The sequence below is a fragment of the Podarcis raffonei genome, chromosome 17 (genome assembly GCF_027172205.1).
Source record: "Podarcis raffonei isolate rPodRaf1 chromosome 17, rPodRaf1.pri, whole genome shotgun sequence".
Lineage (NCBI taxonomy): Eukaryota > Metazoa > Chordata > Lepidosauria > Squamata > Lacertidae > Podarcis > Podarcis raffonei.
The window spans coordinates 19,806,423-19,818,777 of record NC_070618.1 but is presented as its reverse complement, the minus strand read 5'-3'; the positions used below and the strand labels follow the sequence as shown (position 1 = coordinate 19,818,777).

Here is a 12,355-nt window from a genome sequence, read left to right as displayed (position 1 = left end):
TCAAAGCACATGTCTTTTTTGCATTATGCTTTTTGTCTAGCGTAAGTCAGGCTATCTAAATATATTTCAGGGCTTCTGGAAGACGATGTTTTGTGTATGATACACACACACTCACTCACACACACACACACACACACACGGCCCTCTATCAGACAATTCAATGAGGGCAAACTTAAAGCTGGAGCTGGAAACGGCATGACATAAGCCATTTTAAACAATGGCAATAAATCATTTTCTTACATACGATAACAAGATACACTAATTATTTCAGTTTGATAAAAGCTCCTGTTGAGAAGTAGGTCATTGTTCCACATTTTGGGGCCAAACTAAATGTTGCAGTAAATATATGGCTCTTGCTGAGAACAGCATTTTACTTCCCCCTTCCTCTTTTAACACTAGGTAAGACTTTCCACATTCTATGACATTCTGTGATTCCTTACCACCTCCAACCAGTGGCAGTGAATGCAGACACAACAGAGCAAAACATAAAATGATATTTTAAATTCATGCAAAATATGAGTCATTTTAATTATCTCAGCATCACCCCTGATGTGATATGTATCTTTACTGAAGATTAAAATTGAGGATTAAGACAGAACTAACATTTTTAGAATCTACTCAGAGGTACGGTAACTTCTTAGCTTTTGTGTAAACTAGAAAAGGATTCCATCTTCGAAGAAAATCAGAATAATATATTTAAAACAAGGAAACACGTTTTTGGTACAATTCTCTTTCTTGAACTGTTGGCCCCAAACAATGATGTTTTGAAGAAAAGGAGAAGAAGGCATAATACCTCATTACGTGTGTCTGTTTCGTACAGATAAAATAATACCATTTAAAAAATGAAACTGCCATCTGCTTCACTGCTGAGATTCTATACAGCGGATTTTACTGCTTAAAACATTATGAGTATTTTCCCACATAGTCAGTCCTACTGAATAACTTAATCAGCTTAGCAGTTCTCTTTGCTCCTCTAACTCTGGGATTTTATAATGTGGTATCTATGCAATTTAATGAATAACACTTTCATCATACCACATTCTCAGCACATCTTTTGTAACAAGATTAGATTACCTGACTTTTTACACATGTAAATCGCAATGGCTTAGGCTGCTGAAATTTCTTCACACGTTTTTCCTTCCACTGCTCATGCTAACAGGTACAGCTCAGGTTCTCTTGTCTCGAGAGTGTACAGCGCTCCAAAAGCAACCTCCCTTTAGATTCCATGATTTCCCAGTGAGGGGGGCAACTTGGATCTGTCTCAGAGAAGAGCATATCCACATAAATGTGTAAAAAAAAATCCCCCAACCCACCAAAATAATCAACCAAGTCTTATAATTGTCAAAGGTAGTCAAACCAAGAAAACTTAAAGCTAGAATGCTAAGAACACAAAAAGAGCCCGCTGGACCAAGCCAATGGCCCAACTAGTTCAGTATCTTCTTTACCCAGTAGCCAACCAGATGCCTGTGGGCACAAGGAGGATTTGAGCATAAGAGCATGCTCTTTCCTGTAGTATCCAGCAACTGTGCAGGCAGAACATAGCCACCGTAAAAGTAAAAGGTGAAGGACCCCAGGAAAACTGAGTTCAGTCAAAGGCGACTATGGGGTTGTGGTGCTCATCTTGCTTTCAGGCCATGGGGCCATTTGTCCACAGACAGCTTTCCGGGTTATGACTGAACCACTTCGGGTGCACGGAGGACCGTGACAAGTGCCAGAGCGCACGGAAACGCCGTTGGCTTCCTCCCTTCCTTGCAATGGCATGCTTTCAAACTGCTAGGTTGGCAGGAGCTGGGACAGAGCAACGGGAGCTCACTCCGTCGCAGGAATTTGAACTGCCGACCTTCTGATCGGCAAGCCCAAGAATCTCAGCAGTTTAGACCACAGTGCCACCCACGTCCCTATAGCCACCATGACTAATAGCAATCCATTGCGGACCCACTGCCGACTGTGCTGGAGCCAGACAACACTGCGAGCTTTTATGTCTCACTGGCTGTAAAAGCATGCATGCGACTAATGCCCTTTCAAGTTGGCAAGGCACCCCCTGTCAGGAGTTCAGCCTACACTCGAGTAGGACCCTGGAAGAGACACATGCCTGAATGGCATGTTCCCTCCCTCATGGTCAATCGTTCGGGAGCTTCAAAAGCTTCTTCAGCCCGAACATCGTTGCGACTAATGCCAACCGACACCGGCACACTTAAGGATCCGCAGAGTTTGCGCAGTTGTGTAACAGACCACAACAACTCAGCATTTTGGCTAGCTAATCTACTTTATTTACATATAAACACACGCGAAGCACTGCAACAGGGCTCCCTCTCTCTCTAGCATCAGACAGCAAAGAGAAAGAGACAAAGGACAATAGTCCCACTTCACAGAACACAGAACACAAATATCCTGTCTCCGTCACTTCCCACTCTGTGGAGTCAAAACATACACCATCATGTGAAAGACAACAATCCCGTGACTGCAATCATGGAGCAGGAATTCTAACACCTCCACCCCAGGAGAGGGTGGCCTATATGAGATGTAGCAGCCGGTGGGAACATGAGACAGATGCTCAGGAGGCCAGGGGGAATTCCCCCAATGACCATCCGGCCATGTGCGCTCTGTTCCCACTGTGCAGGGATGGCGGCCGAGTGTGAGAGGCCGCAACAGGAACCCACCCAGGAAGGGGTAAGTGTCCAAAGTCCTCTCCTCCATTAATTTGTCAAATCCTCTTTTAAAGCCATCTAGATTGGTGGCCATCACTACTGCCTGTGGGAGTGAGTTGCATAGCTGGGGAAAGTGGCCCCAGCTGCAATGAAACATGTCTCTTCCGTATTGGTCTCCACAGCCACAGCAGGCACTGTAACCTTCCAGCAGTCTGACTTCACTCCCAAAGGCACACTCCTCCATTGTCTCCCAAGGCAGATGAATGCCAACTTAGTGAGCCCTTACCAGGCTTGGCTGGCTATTCAATAAATTGGATCCATGCTGGATCCAGGAATTAGAAGTGGGGGCTCAGGCATACCCCACAAACTAGTAACACTATGTATCTTAGATTTGGTTGAATCCAAAGAGTATCCCTTGGGTTAGATTTGCCTTTACTATGAAGCTGAGTATAAAATCTCTAATCTGCAATTCTTCATTGTATCCATTAAAATTATGGAATTAAATTGATTAAAAAAATGTCCAAATAATTATCAGTAAGGCTGTTTTGTAAAGGAAATACTGTATGTAGATGCTTCCATACACACAAAAGACAATGCCAAGGCTATAAAAATGCAATATATTCATAGATAATGATCCTTTGCCTTGTGGACTTCTCCAGAGTGCTGTATCTTTTCCTGTGTCAGAGAAAACCTGTATTGTTGGCTTGATGTAAAAAGTGCATAACAGCACATTAAGCACTTCACTGATGTAAGGTTTCAATGCAGAACATAAATGTGTACAAGGTACTCTATACAACCTTGAGTAAAATACTCTAGATAAGAAAACATTTCAACTTACATATGCTGACAGGTTCAACAGAGCTAGAAGATATATTATATTTTAATGATTTGGTCCTAGAAACCAAAAAGGCTGGGCAAGAGAAGTGGAGGGGGGGTGACTGTTTTTGCTCAAAATTGTCCATTCCTTCATGTCCTTCTCCTTTCTGGGTTTTATAAAATGATTCTCTCTCAAAAGAGTGGGAATCATGGTGCTCTACACCTTTTTTGGGGGAAATGGTATCATTTAAAGGGTATTAAACAAGGAGGTGAAAATATTCCAACACTGATAGGACTTATTAGGGCTCATCTACACATTAATTTCTGCTGCAGGTCTGTGATTTGTAGGCACGGGTCTGAGTGAACTTTTATTTTCTCCAGCCAATTCCCCTGGGAAACCCCTCTGTTTAATTGCAGAATCAGAATAAATGATAATCTGCAGGTTTCAGTGGTAAACAGTGAGTTTTCCTGGGTAAAGCAGAGGGACAAAAACAAAAACCTCTTGCAACCATGGCTACAAATCACAAATCTGTGCCTAGAAATCATGGTGAAAATGGAAGGGTGGATGAGCAGGTAGTGTAATTATGAAAAATGTGTACATGTTGAAAATTCTAAAATCATCACCATCATCATCACAATCATCATTATCTTGGGGAGGATGGGTTGTAATTTTCACATTTCCATTATATGAGACCCTAATGATGCATTCAGACAACACTTTATTCAATTTTCCTGATTTTCCTGTACCTGATAATATGTGCATTTTATGTGGTCTGTCATACAACCTGAAAGCTACTTCTGGAAATCTAGTGAAATCCAGCAAAAGTTCAGCACTCCTTTCTGTGTTAACTGCTTCCAGGAAAGTGGAAAAAACATGTTTGCAACCCCATTAATCCTAAAAAATCTGAGGGTAAAATTTGGGTTGATGTCCTAGCAAATAGTTATTTTCCACTGTTTTCATAGATGAATTATGGGAGAGCAGATGTGCACTTTTGCTTAAAGGGGTGTTGGTGGAAACATGCCCAGGGATGTCTGCTGCTGTGTGAAACACTGCCGACTGGTGTGAATGAAATTTAGCATGATGTGATGGTACAGTTCCACAATGCAATGGCTAACACAGTGTAAAAGGAAGTTGGAAGCCAGGACAGAAGCGCTAGCATTATAATCCAGAAAACTAACACACTAATGCCCATGTCAGAATGCACAAAATAATGGATGTAACAGTCTTCAGATCTCCTCTGCACTAGTCCTTTGTTCAATCCAGGTTTGCTTCAGTGGAAACCTTTTCTCATTCAAATAATTATTGACTCATCAGTGCTGCTGCTGCTTTTGCTGTTGCTGCTGCTGCTGCAAAATCTTGAAAATCTTGAAGTTTTTGAGCATAGGTTGCCATACGTACGGATTTTCCAGGACCTTAAAGCATTTTCTGCTGTTTCTGATGGCTGGCTATGTCTGGGAAATTCCCTATACAGTGTATTACAAAAAAATGAAATGCTATATTTTTCTGTTAAATGTAATATTTTCCTATTTTTTAATTATTATTCCCAATGTATTCAGCATTAAAGGTTTTGAGTTGTTGTTTTTTTAAAAAAGGAAAACACCCCCATTTGGGGAGAAGGGTTGAATTCGACAAGTTGACATATTGGTTTATAGGTTTATTGCCTTAACCTTTTTTTACAAAACTTAAGATTCGGCATTGTGCCATAAAAGAGATAGGAGAATCAATGCAATACTTACACCAAATCACATGAAATTTTCAAAGTTTATGAATTAATTTATAATTCAAAGAACTACTTTTATCATACCAATGACTTTAACATGAGCAGGATTTTAAAAAAGTATAAACCATTGAACAGCTTACTGTTCATGTCTTATATGCCAAGGCCCTACTACTACCAAATTCAGGTCAGCAATGGTCCCCTCCATGGAAATGCTGACTTTTTGGAGTCAGGAACTATTCAATGAAAACAAGGAAGAGGAAAGGTAGATTTGATTACTGACCTTATGCAGTCAAATTCCATATCTACAATAGAACCCTCTGAGCTTTCGCCTTTCTTAAAATAATTATTCATACCCTAATGTTATTCCATAAAGCATGACATGAAATACAATAAACACAATAAGGAATAGTGAATGCTATTGAAAACATTATCATAAACAGCAGGCATGAATCTTTATAATACTGTATATGCAAAAGCCTAGCAAAACAAACACAGAAATCAGTACCAGAATATCACACTGAGAGACAATAGTTATACCGCAAAGGTGAATCACTGAGAAATAATTTATTAACCTGCATTCCTTTGTTGCAAATAAAATTACTTTCAAAAAAGAAAACACCATCTCGGATTCATTGCCTGTAGTTTGAGAGTGAATGCATATATCACCCAAGTGATACACTATATACTCTGCACAAAAAAGGAGTTAGACGTCTATCAATCACTCAAACATTTCCAGAGTTTAAATACAGAGGCCAAACTTATAGCTCCCTGGAAGGTTGTTTCAGAACCACTATCATGGGATACCTACAAAATGCAAGGCTTGTGGAAGTGTGTCTCATGCAATTTTGAAAAGTACAATCCTATTTGCAGAGCTGCCCTATGAATAATAAAATCACCTCAAAGCAAAAGCTGACTTTCACAATGGGGCCACTTAAGCAGCAGGAAATTCTCCAGTAGTTGCACGTTTGCATGCAGAACAGAGACTAATTTCAGTGCCACCACAGTAAAATATATGTTGTACCTGGTGGTATCAAGAAGTGACGTTCCAAGTCCTATTTTCCAGGTTCAGAAATGTGTATATTGTAAATAAATATGCATTATGGTAGGAGAAATTAGCTCACCACCCTCAGGCCCACCCACTCTCCCTGCAGGATTAACACCGTTGTAATGGCATAATCTTTTGTTGTCTAGAATCCACTTAATCAGAGGCATAATGTATTATCATAACATCACATATCTCAAAACTACGAAAGCCACACAGAGGAGCCTTAAAAAGACAGCAATAGTGGGACTCATTTTCTAAACAGAATTCCTCTTTTTCCTCTTTTTCTACAATGACACACCATGCCATATACACTACCTTACAAGGCTTAACTAAGATACGAAACGTGCATTGCGCAATGAGCTTGCCCTCTGCGGCAGAAATTTCACCTTTTAAGGCTTAATTGTTTAAAAACGAAAACGAAAAAAAGGACAGTAAGAACCAAGGGTCCAATTATCCATTCATTCATATAAAATAGATACACAAATATTTGCCCAGTTGTTTTGCTTATGTTGAAGAAAATGTATGACCTAATTATGAGTGCTTTAATAATTGTTATTGTGCAGTACTATTCCCCCTAAACACTATTTATAGAGTACCATGGATAAGGGAAGGGAAAATAGCTGGATTTACTTCTAACTATAGCACTATTCTATTTGACAATAAGAAGTGGGGGGATATTCTTGAAAAGAGCATGGGATGTTGAGAATGCTGAAACCAATTCCTACTTCACATAACTCATTTCAAAAGGTAAAATAATGATAGGTTTTTAACAACAACAGAAGCAAAAGAGGCAAATATAATTGGCCCTCAAACCAAAGGGATGACAGGTGTAATATTGGCGGCTGAAAGCTTTATAAAAAAGATGTCACTGGAGACTAAAGGGTGGACCACAAAAACTTTAGTTAACATTATGCAACACTTAGTATAAAAACACGGAAAACCTTAATAAAAACTGTTTTTTAAAAAATTCATCTCAAAATGGCTGCTTCCCAAGGTGTTCCCCAAACGTAGCTTCTTACATGCATTGAGTGCCTGTTCTCTTTCTCTCTCCCTTTCTATCCCCCCCCCATAGAAGGTACTCTGTTTTGCAGCTCATGCTTTATTCACTCTGCCTCTTAATGTAGTTACAAGCATCTACTTGCACAAAATCTTCTCTGAAGCTACGCTGGCACTTCATTGCTGCAAGTGTCATTTATCGTATCTTGAAGCAAGCCCTTTACAGACAGGTAAACGAGGGTGGAAGGAGCAGTATGACTCCGGCAGGTTTCCCCACCGACCTCAGCACGTTAAGAATGTAGAGAGATCAGACCAAAGGCCTATCTAGTCTAAGGATAGGGAAGTTTTTCTCAATTGGCAGGGGCTAGATTGTTATCTGCTACATCCCTTACAGGTCAGGTTTGGCAGGTGGATGCCAGTCATCTGAGCTACCAATGATCACAATGGGGATAGTTTTTACAGTATTTGAAATGAATGACTGTTGCAGTTTGCTATACAGAGTACAAACAGTTCATACTGCCCCCTAGACAGTCTGTTTAATTACTGTTACAAGGAAAGGAAAGCTGGAGGTGGATGATCCCCTGGACCTAGGTGTATTGCATAACAAAATGTGCAGGCAGTAAGCTTGTTGCCTTAGCCTGAGTCATACCAACTAAGTGTCATGCCAGAGGGCATAAGGAAAAGTTGCAAAGATGTATCCACCCACAAATCTTATTTTAGCAAAGTGCTCTCTCCCCACTGAATAGGTATTTCTTGGGAAATGCAGAAAGGGCACTTTGTTTAATTAAGGCAGGATATGTTTGCCTCCCAACTCCCATACATTCACAAGGGATGATTAATGGCTGAATTATAGGGATTGCTTGCATTAGATACAAAGCTGTGTTCAATGGGATCAATTTCAACCTTGTGGTTCATACTTGCTTGGATCAGTGCTGGCCTGCACCATAGGGGCTTTCCCCAGATTTATGACAATGGCACTCTCATTGCTCAGAGCAAAGCCAGATTATTCACATGGTCCTGTGGCATACACAGGGATTCACCTGAAGAAAGTTTAGCAGTAATTTCACCTCTCCTGTGCCTTTAAGGAATTTATTTTCTGCTAAACAGCCTTCAGTCTCCAATGGGAGGAAGAAACAAAACACATAATCCAATATGTGTCCTAAAGGCAGGACACATGAAGCAAATTCTCTCATCTTTCTGTCCATTTGATTGGATGCTGACACCCTTGACCATCCACACCCAGCCAAAAAAGAGGAAGTTCTGATATCTGGCTTTGTGTTCCTTTGTCTGACAATCACTGAATCCCAATGCTAATTAAACCTGCGTGTGAACAGCAATTGGAGTTTGTTTCCTTCCACTTTAAAATACCCAGGGCACTATTCACCTGAGTACCATCAGTGCAATACTTGAGCAACACTTGTCCCCTCTTTTCTCCCAGTGCCCCACAAAATTGGCTTGGGGGGTGTCAGAATAACCCCCAAAGCTGCACATGGGTGGCGGGGACAGTAAGATTATTCTATCAGGCACGCTGCAATTCTTATGATGACGGGACATCCCCCAGAGTGTGACGTTGAATTCCACCTCATAAATTTGAATTCCCAGGTGTTCGGACTATGGCATGTGGCAATGGCAGTTCTACTGGGTAAATTGCACAAAAGCACCGTGGCCGCCCTACCTCATGAGGGAGGCAGAAGCTAAATAGTCTATTCATCGCAAAAGGACACAGTTTCTTCCCGGAAAACAGAAATCTGGCAAATGGGTGCGGGAAAACAGTCGTTTTGTCATCCTGCTAACTCAGGGAAACGTGACGCTGAGTGGACATGGATTGTCAATTACCTTCTATGACATGTACACTGGTCAAGGAAGCTAGCTTCACCCTGAACTGCAATGCTGTCTAAAGAATATGTAAAACAAATACCTTCCATTTGAAAATTTAATAAAGATATATTATCATTACTTATTTTTCAATTATGTGCTGTTTGCAACACACATTAGCTTCAAAATCCACACTCTAAGTAATAATGCATTAGAATGGATTCCAAATACAAATCCAGCTATTTCCTAATAAAACACTTAACAGAATTAAACTGTCCCTTGACAATGTGTTTTCCAATAAAGCACAACTAAAAAGAGAGAGATAAAAGCAGAAATCTATTATATCGGTGTTACATCCTGAAATCATTTTTTTAAGCCTTATTTATTTTTTAAGGAAAAGTACCAATGCTTAAATAATAGGAAACACAGTAAAATCACCAAATAGAAAAAGGGTGTGTGTGTGATATTTTGCTGACACACACAGTATTGCCAAACTGTTTCCAACTAAATTTAAAAGAAGACAATTCAGATCTAAGCAACAGGGCAGTAACATAACAAAGAGAGTGCCAAATACACTCCTTTCCTTGACTTAAATATGACTGTTTGCAGTAGAAGAAAAACACTCAGCTGGCAAAAACTCCAAATATGCATGACAGGTTTAATTGTGTATGATTAATATAGCAATCTCAATGCCACCAGTTTCTCCTTCTCACTTCCAGTCCACATCTCACATCATAGAATATGTCAGCAGAACTGAAAGCCAGCAGAACAGAGTGACACATTTGGACATTCAAACATGCTGGCTGCATTTTACATGGTAACACTTTGCGCCGAGAGATTACTTGTTGATTTTTTTGTTTATACAGCAACTGAAAGAAAGCTCAACTTCCAACAAAAGTTAAAAGTTTTATCTATTATTTTAGACAATAGTAGATAGATCTTGCAGCCATTAGAGTTCCGTTTATAAATAGAACTCTTGCACAGAAGAGCACCTGGGACTCAGCTACACAGCTGCAAATAGAACATTTTAAATGTGTTGTAAAGAGCAATATGCAGATGTGACGCTAGATGGCGAGAGTGAGCTATGCAAAATTCAATGTCTTTTTCAAAACATTTTAAGAAAGAGCATTTTCACAGTGTTCTTTATATGCGTGTAAATTCCACCCCAGATCAAGCTATTTGATGGGGACAGAGGAAAAGTTTTGACTGACCATTCTGTGCTCATATCATGAAAATATGAGAAGTACTCTAGTGGTCTGTACCATGCAGAATCGAGTTCTATATAATTTCTTATACAGTAATGCAAGCAACATGTCTGAAAGGCTTTAAGCAATGCTTCCTGACTGAACATAGGCAACAAATGAAACACAGCCATTCAACAAAGCAGTTCACTTTCAATATAGTTATAACTTAAAAGCTCGTTAAAAACTTACCAAAATTAAAGCAGTAAAAGCACGATCCAGTTTCTTGAAAACCTGAAAGAGTAAATAATAGCCATATTAAAAATATATATACTTTAAAAGTATGTGTAGCTACAGTATATCTAAGAAATAGATACAGATATATAAATTACTGATAAACAACCTCAGAATACCCTTTACCTCAAATAATGCAATAGCAGCTTCCCTGGTACCAGGGAACATGGGAAACCTAAAGCCACCAGCCCCCGGCAACGCAATCCCAGTGGGGTGCCATTGCGGCTGCCCCCCGCCCCCGCAGGTCGCACACCATGCCCTCAGGATGCGGCCATGCCCCTGTGGGCGGCGCCCCTTGCCCCCGGGACGTGAGCCAGCCCCGTCCCCGCCTGCTCTCCATTCCCCGGTGCTGGAGCATGAAGCTCCGCCCCTGCAGAGAAGGCTTGTTTCACATGTTTCTACCCCTACACCTAAGTAAGTACATTGGAAGAGGAGATAATGACAGAGCAAGGAGAGAGTGGCTGGCCAGCTAGTTGTGGTGGTAGAGATGGATCCCAATTTAAGAGTTTGTGTTTAGAGAGAAAATACATATCTCAACTTGACCTATCTATCATGTGCATTTAAATGTGATATTTCTGTTTTGTTTTTATAAATTGCAGATCAGTTTTGGAAACTGGACTCATTGATCCCCAATCTCTCCTCTTTTATTTATTGTACTACAATAGTACTACTACAATAGTACTACAACTACTAGTAGTAGTAGTAGTAATTTAACTTGCCTTTCTTTCAAGAAGCCCAGGCTGGGTAGACTTCAGACTTGTTGGTTCTACTTTTATTTATTTACCAGAACCCCAAGATTTACCACCAGATTCATTCATTCATTCATTCATTCTCTCTCTCTCTCTCTCTCTCACGTGCACACACAAAGTTAGATGCAAAGAAGGGTGTCTTTGAGCACATTGTGAGCCTAGGGATTAGTTTTTGATACCAGAAATGAATGGAGTTCTTTCAGTGTGGGGAAGGTTAAGCTGAGAATTAGTGGTCAGCCCAAGGCCATCCAGTAAACTTGGTGTGGATTTAATCCAGATCTTCCTGGTCTATACCCCTGAGCTCCTTTTGAATTAATGGTGGGATATACAAGTAAGAAATAAATATTCTAGCCCCTAACTCACACTGCCTTAAACCTTGACATTTAAGTATATTTCAGTTTTTGCATAGTGTATATATCACGAACATTTAAAAAATGATATAAAATATGGATTTTTTTCAAAAAGCAAAGTTGAGAGCAATGAAACTGCATGTTCTCATAGAGCTTGTTAAAATGGTCAATAAACCTGTATCTATGTTCCAAAAATATGGGAGCCAAGGCTTTCATTACAAGTATTTTTCTATTATACTACCAAGGTAATCATGCTTAATATCCTAGACAAACTACTACCTACCTATGCTGCTATTTGATTCAGGCACCATAAAATCAAATAGTTTCTCTTTCCAGTATATTGTTGCTTAAAAGCGTTGACTTCAACAGAGAGATATGATTAAACCAGCAGCATTTCAGACTACTAAAGGGGGATTGTGTGTGAAATATCTATTACTCAGCAATGAAAACTATTTGCCAGTTTCACAATTTAGTTCCATTGGGACGAATGGCAACACCGACACCAGTCTGTGGTGAAAATAAAGCTTTCAGTTGTCGGTAAGGAAGAAGAAACATATTAAGACACTAGATAATATATTTTGTAAATATTGAGCCGTTCCAGCCTGGGATAAACACATACCTCATTTTCTGCCTCCCCGTCAATACCAAGATCTAACTCATTGATGCATGGGAACAGTGGTGAACGTAAGTTAGAAATGCAAAATTAGTGGAAGTGGATTAAACAAAAGCTGTGGCCAGCC

General features: G+C 40.0%; 1 protein-coding gene across 40 annotated transcripts in view; it reads right to left on the bottom strand.

The window, feature by feature from the left end:
• PTPRD (protein tyrosine phosphatase receptor type D) overlaps positions 1-12,355 on the bottom strand; it is a 1,152,007-nt gene that overhangs the window by 986,845 nt on the left and 152,807 nt on the right. For all 40 annotated transcript variants that reach the window (XM_053371570.1, XM_053371569.1, XM_053371568.1 and 37 more), the window contains one exon: positions 10,475-10,516. The gene's annotated coding sequence lies outside the window, so the exon portion shown is untranslated. The remainder of the gene's footprint in view (positions 1-10,474; positions 10,517-12,355) is intronic.